Source organism: Lygodium microphyllum, chromosome 18 (assembly GCF_053477565.2).
Source record: "Lygodium microphyllum isolate KBCC chromosome 18, Lygodium_microphyllum_v1.1.10, whole genome shotgun sequence".
Classification (NCBI taxonomy): Eukaryota; Viridiplantae; Streptophyta; class Polypodiopsida; order Schizaeales; family Lygodiaceae; genus Lygodium; species Lygodium microphyllum.
Genome location: NC_141152.1, coordinates 36,236,740 through 36,248,233, shown reverse-complemented (window position 1 = coordinate 36,248,233; position 11,494 = coordinate 36,236,740).

The following is an 11,494-nucleotide window of genomic DNA, read 5'->3' as shown; positions in this document are numbered from 1 at the left end:
GGTACCTATTTTTAATTTCAAAACTCGATTAAAAACCTGAGAAAACACCTAAAATCCTAAATTTTCCTTAAAAATCATAAAAATTCAATTGAAAATCAAAAAAATAGCTTAAAAATCTTTTACCGAATTAGAAAATTTTCTAGTTTATTTTTTTGGTTGAAATGTAGAAAATAAATTGCAAAAAAATTACAAATATTAAAAATCCTTCAAAATCCATTGAAAATTGAATAAATTTCATTTAAAAATAAAAAATTATTTCAAAAAAATTCAAAAATTTCCACCAACTCATCTCAATATTTCTAGAATGTTCCATACGCTGAAAATGCTTTACCAAATGGTTCAACTATTATTTTAAGGCAAAATTACTAAATTTAATATCTTAATTCATGAAAAAATCATTTCCAATTCCAAAAATAAGTTGAAAAATACTGGATGAATCCATAAACATTGTTAAAACTTGATGGTCTAGTTTTCACTCATGGTGGACTGCTGAAACCTCACCATAAAAATTTACAACATATTCATGTGTCCCATTTATCCTATTTTAATCATATTTTTTTAAAAAAAACAAACAAACAAGCAAACATCGGATATCACTTTTAGTATATATATATATATATATATATATATATATATATATATATATATATATATATATATATATATATATTATACACACACATTAAAAACAACCTAACAACACAATCAACAAAAACAAAAACAAAAAAAAAATCGCACACATCAAACAAATATACCTCCACTAACCTTGCCTTGACATGTCACATCATTTTCAATTCATTATTTTTTTCCTTTTTGGACTACTGACTTACATCTTGGGATTGAGACGTGCACATTCCATTTCATTGCATACATACATACCCACTTCCATGTACTTTTATTTTTTCCTTCCTATTTTTTATTTTTCGCTATCCCAAAATTCACAATTAATTCTTAAAATGAATCCTAAACACCACCATGCCACGTGCACTCGCGCCAAACACACCTTTTTCCAATAAATTGGAATAAACCCGTTGTTCACTTAGCATGCACTTTGTGCACTACAGACACATCTAAGTTTAATAAAAATAAACCCGCCGTCACAAGTGCATGCACTACACAAAAAGTGTTAAAAACACACTTAATTTTTAATCAATGAATATGCATTTAGAGACCTGAGTCTGGGTATCGAAGTCGGGGACTCATTAAAAGCACCGTTCACATTAATGTAACTAATAATTTAAAAATGAACTGTTGTTTTCTTATTAAGATTTACAACCTAATAAAATTTCAACCATTGTTAATAATTTATTAAAACGAACCCTTCACTAAAATCATTCCCCTCACTACACTTTTTTCCATTTTCAATAAATACGTTTCGTGGGATGGGCACATGTAGTCTTTCAAGTTGTTATTACTTACCGAAGTTCTGGTTATGTCATCCTAAGAGGGTTATTGAGGTATTATGGTTTGATTGTATGATCTGATTACAGTTGGGGTCTGTACTTTTCTTTTTTTCCTAATACGGGGTCCCAGGTTAATGTTTGTTGCATAGCATGAAGCTTTCGACCGCATATGTGTAGGGGTCATGCCGAATTTTTTCTAGGATGTGGATTGTTTGGGGTGGTCAGTCGGTTAGTCACGTTTGTGTGTACTTATTCTGGTCGATTTCTTTTGTATAGATATTATGTTGTTTTGTAGGCATTCACTGTATATTCTATCTGAATGGCGCCTCAAGATCCTCCTCCTGTTCAGTATGTCCCATTAATCAATAGGGATTATTCTTCCCTACTGACTTTTGAGCCTATTGCGAAAGCTGGCTTTGCATCTTTTGTGGCTGCTCCACTCCCTCTGATTCCAAATGATCCAGCCCTTTATGATGAGTTTTTCGTGTCATACAGTAAGAAATCGGGCTTATTTCGTGGTACTTCCATGGTCCTGACACCTAGAGTGCTAGGAAGGCTTTGTCTCTTCCCTACAAAGGAGAAACCTTTGTCACAGCCAGATGGTTATTCTCAAATGAAGAGATCCTCAAGCTGTTACAAAAGCAAACTAAAGAGGTCCTCGATGTCAAGAAGGTGATTAACACTTCAGGAGTGTCTTTCTTAATGATCATTGATCCTTTATGGAAGCTAGTATGTCAATTTCTCTAGGACAGGTTCATACCTACCAAGACACCATCTCACTATTTGTCCAAGGATCTCTTCACAGCCTCCAAGATGGTTTTAAAAGGGGTTTCCATTGACTGGAGTACTTATCTTCTTACAAAGATGGACTAGCATTTTGTCAAGGTGACTAGAGGGAATGCTACCAATGTAACCTATGGTTTATATTTATATGCTTTCTTGACATATTCAAGTCTTAAGAAGGGTGTTTTACCTCCTCCTCCATCTGATCCAGTTCCTCCCCCTCCACCTTTAGAAGATTTAGAATCCATTGACATAGAGGATACTGACTCCCCTCCTCCATTGGTCATTTAGCAGAAGTGCTTGAAGCATGTAGCACAGACAATTCCACCAATCATTCCTTCAGTGTCAGTATCTACTACCTCTGGAAGTGACCTCCTTGCCTACCTCACATGCAACAACTTATTCAGGGCACATCAAGAGGATTCTTTGGATATATCAGTTCCTTCGTTGAATAGCTTAGTGACAAGGGATGCCATTCCTTTCCTTTGTAACGACATCCAGAGTTCTATTGAACTCTCAGTGACAGCTTGTGTTCAATAGTTATATTCTTCTTTCTATGAATAATTGATGCAATCCAAAGACTAGATGCATAAGGCAACCACAGAGCTAGCCTATGCTAAAGACACTCTTTCCAAACTGTTTAAGCAGATGGAGCAACATATACAAATGATTGAGACCCAGAGAAAAGAAATATCTTCTTTGAAAACTTAGTTAGCGGAAGCTTAGTCAGAGGTCACTAGAGTTTCGAAAGAGAAAGAGAAAATGTCCAAAGAAGCTCAAGAGTTTAAGACTCTTTTGGATATGAAACTGTCAACTTTGCAAAGTGCTCACAATACAGTGGAATCTCAAGCTTCCTAGATTAAACAGTTGAAGGACCAACTGGTGCAGTCATGGTCCATCCCTCCAAGTCCTAGTGTCCCTATGATTCCGTCTATATCTCAGCAGGACTTGGCAGTTCTCTAGAGACATGCCACATTATGTCTATTGTTTCAAGCTAAAGTTGTTCTGATTTTCTTCTGTATAAAGCATGATTGATGATTGCTGAAGGTTGAGGTCTTTTGAAAGCTTATTGAATAGTTATTGATAGTTTGGAATGGTTTTGGTATGAATTATGAGGATCTATTGTTCTCTGATGACCTTATGTAACCCTCTGAAGACCTTCGGTAGAGCCTCTGTCTCTGCTCTATTCCTGTTCTGTTCTGTTCTATAGATCTTCTATAAGTGTTCTGTAGAATGTATGTGTGACTTTGGGAAAGTTTTCTAACTTTTGGAAAAGATGAATCTAAGTTCAAAAGAGCTAAAACAAATGGAAGAAGTAGTTGTTGAAGACTGAAGAGAAGACTGAAGTGACAGTAATAGTAGTGAGCTATGAAGAGACACTAGATGAGCTCAAATTGCAGAGTCGGTTGCACTAGGAAGTGGCTAAGTGTTGGATGAAGCGAGTGCATGATCTAAAAGCAAATAAATATACCTTTAAGAAGGGGTTTTTAGTTCACTATTATGATTCACGGAGAGAACTATTTCCAAGAAAACTTGAGCCCAAATGGGATGGCAGTTCTTACAAGATTGTAAGAATAGGGAAGAATAAATCCACGACAGCTGATCTTAAGGGAGTGGAATTCAAAAATAAGGTTAATCTTAATAATATTAAACCTTATTATTTCTAAATTAACTAACGAAATAAATACCTTGCAGACCAATATTGGGCTGATTGAGAACCTCCAAGAGACGAAAGAGGTTGATGGGGTGACTGATTCCTTATTTGGAACACCTCTACTTGGATCAGAGATATCATCAGGGGAAGCTTATCTGGTGGAGTAAAGGATATAAAGTGATTGAGCAAGAGGACAGATCATTCATTTGGGAAATCAAAGTCTTCTGTCTCATCACTACTTACAAATATTGACAAGCATCCCTGTTGCATTCAATGAAGAGGGTGGGATGGAGCCTTCAGTACATCCTCAGAATATGCTAAAGTTTGACTATCATAATTACGAGTAGAGTTGACGATGGTTGGTTGTGTGAACCCATTGTGGATATACACAATGTACTTTGACGAAGCGTCCATGGGTCCCCACAAGAAAGGGAGTATAGGGGTAGTCATTAAAGATCCTTGGCATTGAGTCATAATGAAATTAGCAGTTTATCTCAAGGTTGGATTACCAATAACATGGCAGAATACATGAGATGGCATCGTGGTATGGTAATCCGGTTGCAGTGGCTACTAACGGATTAGCCAGCACTAGTAATGCTAAAAGTACATCTACAGTGAGTACATCTATGAGTGGTCCTACAGGTGATGGGTCACCTACAATAAGTCCTTGGTCAAGACACTTGCAGAGTCTTACTCCTACATCCACTAACACGGATATGTCAGTGAGGGGGAGATTGGATAAGGGAAAAGAAAATATGCTTGAGGATGTGACAGGTCCACTTACAACAGGTTATGAGTCATCTAACAGCAACAGTTTGGATAGTGAGTTGGGTATTCTGTCTATTATGATGTCTCGAGCAAGGCAAAGTCATTACGTACCGCCTCATGAGAGACAAGCTCAAACTGAGCCACAAGTACATTGAGAAGTTCGAACAAGAGACCTTGCCAAGTGTGTGGACTTCTTGAGGACCTACAACCCTAATACGGAATGTGGGACGGTGACTGTGGGGAGGGAGAAGGAGCGAAGCAAATTCAAATTCAGCTGAGTAAGACCTTGATGGTGGAGAAGGACTGGGTTTGGAACCCAAGGTGGAAAGGAGAAAAGTGGGATGTATATGTCATGGTGAACATGAGGAAGGAGCAAGTCCTGAGAAATGATGGCATAAGCATTCAAAACATCCCCAATGACCCAAAGATTTGAATGCATACAAAAGTCATCCATTCCCTCTTTTCCAGCCAATGATACAACTCCCTTATGCACAAAATCAATGTGCCCATGTTGGAGAGCTTGGCAACTCGCATGCTAGATGAGATAGACTAGAACGGCTACGTGCAGAAAACCATTGATCAATTTGCTAAAGCACTAGCCTTGGGTAGCAAGCCAAGGAGTGGGGAATCTCCGATATCAAAGGGAGCTAAGAGGAAGAAACCATCACCCAAAGCCTCGTTCATCGGGTATGGGGGAATCTTGACCGCCCTCATCCACTAAGAAGGTGCTCTATTGTGCACAGTGCAAATTCAGGCTTTCCATCCTTTTGGTGCACTTATGTAAAAGAAATCACTATGGGGTGCGCAAACAAAACAAAACAATCATATAGATATGGCTAGCCCCTTGGCTTGTCCACGACCTAGTATGGCTCTAAGTTAGGTTGGTCTCTTGTCCTGGTCTCTTGGCCAGGCTACCAGAGGCCGCTTCTAGACTACACCGTTTTGATTTTCTCCTGTCTTTGGCTTCAACGAGCCAGGTCGGGTTTCTAGGGGTGTTGGGAATGTGTCCCAATTGGTCCTAACATGGGGGGGTGGTCCTATTCCTAGTTATTTTGTCTTCTACCCAACTGATCCAATTCCCAAAATCGGACATCTGATTCTAGTGGTCCAACTCTGGGAGTCAGATGGTCCACGACTGGTGCATCCGATTGGATGCTCCGATATCAGACCAAACTAGTCCAACACAGAGTTTGGTCCGATTGGCAATTGGGTATCCATCCAATTGATTGGTGGTACAATTGAACTAGTCAAATGGTCCAATTGGGGAAGGTCGTCCAACTGGACAGGTGCAATCGGACAGTTGATCTGATTAGACCAAAGGGCTTGGTCCGACTATCAAAGTATATCCAACTAGACGGGTGGTTTGATCGGGACCCTCGGTGGCAGTCTGGCTCCTAGAGTTGGATGGTCTGATTCTCCCAGTGGGACAGTCTGACTACCCGACTCTGGGAGTCATGGACCAGGACACAGTGGTCCGATGCGACTGCAAACCTGATGGCGCGTCGTGATGCATCTTGGCCAATTTCTCCACGCAGTGGTTGTGGCTTCCTACAAGACTTTTGAAATCAAGAAAATATACAAGAAGGAAATTTTGTATCCACCTGAGGTGGTCGAAAAGCTCCGAATCAACGGACATGATCTCTTCCTTGACCTACAACCCTCTCTCTCTCTCTTTCAAGCTCTCTTTTTCACTCTCAGTGTATAGAAATGAGCAATTTTCCCCTATCCTTGGGGTTTTAGGGTCCTGCCTTACTCAGTCCTTACCTCTCAACTCACCCTCCTTAGTCATTAGGCCTAGAAGCCTATCTTTTTCCCTCTCTTTTTTTGTTGTGCCATGTTTACAGTTAGCAAAACCCTACTGTTTTCTCACAATCTTTTAGTCCTATCCTACCTTAATGTAAACAAAAATCACAAGACAATGCTTTGTTGAATCATCCTACTTGTCTACACATCAAAAACCCAAAATAATTACTTATTTTGCACATTAAAATGTCTAAATCTCCTATCTACATCAAGCACTGGTTCTTCGGGGATGAAACCATACTTGCATGATTGATTTAAAGTGTTCGGTGCTCAAGGCTTGAATCCATTGTTGGTCCCAACAACGAAACCAAAATGAAGGGAGCTCTCTTTAGCTCAACCCCTGAGACCTACGGTTATTGCTCAAGCGTTTCAAGCCAAGTGGCCATGGCTACCTCCCACATAGCCAACGCTGTTAGAAATGCGGGATCTAGAGCATGGCAAAACCGGAAGCTATGGAGGATGGAAAAAGAAGTGTAGACTCATGATGGAAAGGACACTGTTTGTTACACAAGTGAATTAGGTTCCAAGATTGAGACTTGGACTCATAAACACAATCTTGTGTATGTGGACAATGACATTGACACTTTACTGAAATGAAAAGAGTACTATCATTGCATTAAGAAAGGAAGCAAGTACAATGCTTTATAGGAAAGTAGGAAACTGCAGTAGGCACCATTGTGCATATGGGATAAGTTAGCCTGCATGTCCTTGACCCTGAGACTCCATACAAAGAGGCTGTTTGAGTGTGATTGCTGATTCTCAACACCCCTCCTCAATCACAACTAGGAAAGGCACAGAGTGTGTAGAGGCTGTAATGAGAACCACCTGCAAAGTGTGGGCATACCATAGACATGGCAAAACACCAGAGGCTGTCGCAGAAAAAGCTAAGTGTGGGTACCATAAACATGGTGGACATCCAGAGGCTGTAACAGGGACCTCACAAAGTGTACAGGGACTGTAATGCCAAGTTACATAAGGAGTTTACAAAGCTTATGGCAGGAAGCATTAGGGCAAGGAAGTACAAGGCTTTTAAAACAGTCTATCAGAATTATGAGAGTACAAGGACTGATGAGTCTTGTCCTTCCGATCCTGGTGGTCTTCATCTTCATCTTCTTCTTCCTTTGCTCCATTTTCTTCTTCTTCTTTGACTGCGACTAGATAGGCCTTTTGGGATCTCTTTCTTGCGTGGCAGAACTTCTCGGTGTGTCCGGTCCTTTTGCAGAAGTCACAAAAGAGTTGATCCTTCTTGCCTTTGTACCTGTTGCCAACATATAATGCATGCTCATCTCTAGAGGTACTTGGTTCTTCTTTAGTTTTTAGCTTCTTTTCTTCTTCTAACAGTGATGCCTGGATATCAACAAGTTCAGGATTTGGCATGTTGATTAAAGTTGTTGATACATTATTATATTCAGGAGGCAAGCTCTTAAGTAGAACACCGATGCAAACATCTTCATCCATTTTAATGTTGATTCCTGCAAGTTGGGTTAGGAGTCCTTCCATGTAATTAAGATGTGTGGCAAGTGATGTGCTGGACTTCATTTCAAGCCTGAAGAACTCAATTAGGAGACCATACTTTGATGATTTAGATTGTGCACCGAACAGGGTGTCAAGTCTTTTCCATGTATCCTGTGAGGTCTCACAGTTATCCACATGATGGATATAACTGTCGTCTAGCTCCAATTTGATAATGGCCTAAGCTCTGTCATCATTCTTTTGCCAAGTAGTTGCAAGGTCCGTGTCTCGAGGTTTCTTCTCTTTGCCATTTGTGATGGCCCAGAGACCCTTCTTCATCAGGATGAGCTTGATGCAGGTTTGCCAAGAGTGGAACCCGACTCCTTTGAATCGAGCATTTGGAGAGTCTTTTCCCATGTTAGATTTACGGGAACAGTAGCAAATCAACTTCAGACTTATTAGATTTGAGCAACAGAAGAATTGATTGAGAGACACAAGTGTTAAAAAACACTAACTAAGTGTCAATGAATACCAAATCTGCAAAAGTCTTTTACTCTTTTAAAATCCAAGTGATCTTCCCTTTCTTGATTTGATGCTGATGCCTTCAGATCTAAGTGACAGTACTTTAATGAACTTCAGAGAGTATTGCTCAGTGATTAAAATCACTGTTGATAACTTCAGTGAGAGAAACAGTGAAAAATGTCAAGATTTTGAAGCTTTGGCTATGGTGGAATTAGGGTTTCTGAGACAGGGGCCTGGTTTTTCTCAGATTGCAGGAGCTACAGTGGATCATTTTCAAAAATTTTTATATGCCTAGGAAGCTGATTTCATGGGCTACCAAAGCCCTATCATAATCATCAAAATCGTGGACAGTATGTAGCACGCAGGCACGTCGAACAGCAGCAAGCGCATTTCTGACAGGATTCCGCGATTTTCGCAATGCTGAAGCCCGGGCGCAGTAATGTCATCGATTTGTGCCAGGATGAAGCGCCTTGAGCAGAGGAACAACTCCCTAGAAGAAATCGTGGGCTGAAATGGCCTGGTTGAAGAGTTATGGAAGCTCCAAGTAAGGTAGGTCATGTCTGGCTATGGCAGACACAGAGCAGAGATTGGGGATTTTCACAATGCTGAGCTCCAGATGGTCCAATGTCCTGGATTGATGTGATACATGGAAGCTTTATGAGTTGGGGAATACTTTTCCAGAAGGAAGCTCCAAGAGATTTGACCTGTGGAGTGAGATATAAGCAGCTCAATCTGACAGGGTGCTGCTGGCTATGGCTGCCATGGAAGCTTCAGTGAGAGTAGAGTTGGGAGATGAAGTCATGAGCTGACATTGAGCTAGACTGAGGTTGAAAGGAATCAAGAGAGGCTAGACAAGCAATGCCATGCCCAACTGGGCTCTGATACCATGTTAGAAATGCGGGATCTAGAGCATGGCAAAACCGGAAGCTATGGAGGATGGAAAAAGAAGTGTAGACTCATGATGGAAAGGACATTGTTTGTTACACAAGTGAATTAGGTTCCAAGATTGAGACTTGGACTCATAAACACAATCTTGTGTATGTGGACAATGACATTGACACTTTACTGAAATGAAAAGAGTACTATCATTGCATTAAGAAAGGAAGCAAGTTCAATGCTTTATAGGAAAGTAGGAAACTGCAGTAGGCACCATTGTGCATATGGGATAAGTTAGCATGCATGTCCTTGACCCTGAGACTCCATACAAAGAGGCTGTTTGAGTGTGATTGCTGATTCTCAACAAACGCACTATCCCTACCCATGGGGTGTAGTGAGCTTACCTTGATGCTCGATCGAGTACCCTCCTCTCTCTTGCACATCGATAGCTCCATGATCCTTTAGGCAAGCTCAAGCAACCTCAATCCCTCTCCATCAAGCTCCATCCTCCATAGCCGCACGAGACAAGAGAAGAGAAGAGAAGAGAAGAAGATGAAGAGAGGAGATGGGGAGCTTCTTCTCCTCAATCCCTCACTCTCACATATTCACTCCCTCACTCAAGCACAAACAAGAAGATAAGAGAAGAGGAAAAAGAAAATTTTTGCCACATGCCAAGAATGAGCTCTCATTCACTTTTTGAACTTTATATACAAAACCCCAAATCCCTTTTGGGAGGTCATCCCCTTATCCCCCTTTTCTTACATGGCCGGCCCATTGTCCTCCTCTCTTTCTAGCTTAGTCCTACCACTGGTTACAAATTGCACATGAGGGATCATGGCGCTCTTTTACAAATTTTTTGGTTGCGCCTTTATATTTAAAGGTGCGCCTCTTGCTTTTGCCTTCTTGCAGCTTCCATGGTTGCATCTTTACTCCTGGTGGTTGTTCCCATGCTTTTAGATTTCTTCCAGGCCCACTCTCTTATAGGGCACCTTTTTCTTTTTTCTGCCTTGTGCTTTTCCTCTTGATGCATCGTTTTCCGCTTCCTTGGCTTTGCAGTAAACACTATCGGACTCTGAATTCCTATGACAGTATCTTGACTTCGTATAGGTAGCAGCAACCAAACTTTCTACAATAGTAGCTTACATTTTTCCTATACCTACAACAATAAGCTGAGTTTTTCCTGTGCCTGTAGCAACAACTAGCATTTTTGTTATTCCTATAATAGCAATCAACATTCCTCATGTTCTTACAACAACAATCTATATTCTTGCAACCCTTATAAAATTGCAACTTTGCTGTAGGAGACCACAATACTACCACATGAAACAAGATTATGGCAGTAAAAAATAAGGTTACCACTACAAGTGGCTAGTTCACCATGCAAGCAGCAAGTAAACTGTTAGATATGATCAATGCCCCACCCTCATTAGGTGCTACCAATGATCCATGGTGCTCAAAGTTGTAAGGCCCCCATTATGAGGAGAAGCCAAATGTGAGCCCGAACATTGGTTGAGTCCTGACTTGTATATCAGATGAGGTCTATGTGACCGGATGGCAAAAAGGTGACTGTTGTGGGTCTAATCTTTGGGTTAGACGGAGTGGTTAAGCTGGTAGCAACTCGAGGCATATTGCATTGAGTTGCGTGGTAAGGGAGTGGCTGGGGGGTCCCAAGGGGCCCGGCCCGATGGTAAAGGAAATATTCCCTGGAATATTCTCTGGCCAACTAGTGGAGGCTCATATGGTAGGTCGGGTCAACAGGCCGACCTAACGACCTTTGCGGGCTATAAAAGATAAACCCCTTCGCAGCCATCACTCACTCATCTTTCACCTAGTCAGAGTTGTTGTTCCAGCTAGCCTTAAGCTCTTCACCTATCTTCTGTCTAGATCGCCATCTAAGCTTCACACAATGGAAGCGCACGGGTGGACAGAGCCATCTTTGTATCAGTTATTTGGAGTTAAAGAATTTACTGATTCTCCTCTTATCTGTTGTGTACTCTCTATCTCTTTCTCAGATTCTGTTCGCTGCGCCGTGTAATATTTTACATGGTATCAGAGCCCAAGGGGCCCTAGAGATCGGAGAGCGTGCAAGAGGCAAAGGCTTCAACAGCAAAGAGAAACGATGTTGACTCCGGGAAGCGGTTCTGGCGCATCAGGAAGCGGTGCAGGAGGTGGTGCTGCTGTACCGGCTATTCAAACACTGAGGATTCATCCACCAACCTTCAGTGAAGGCAAG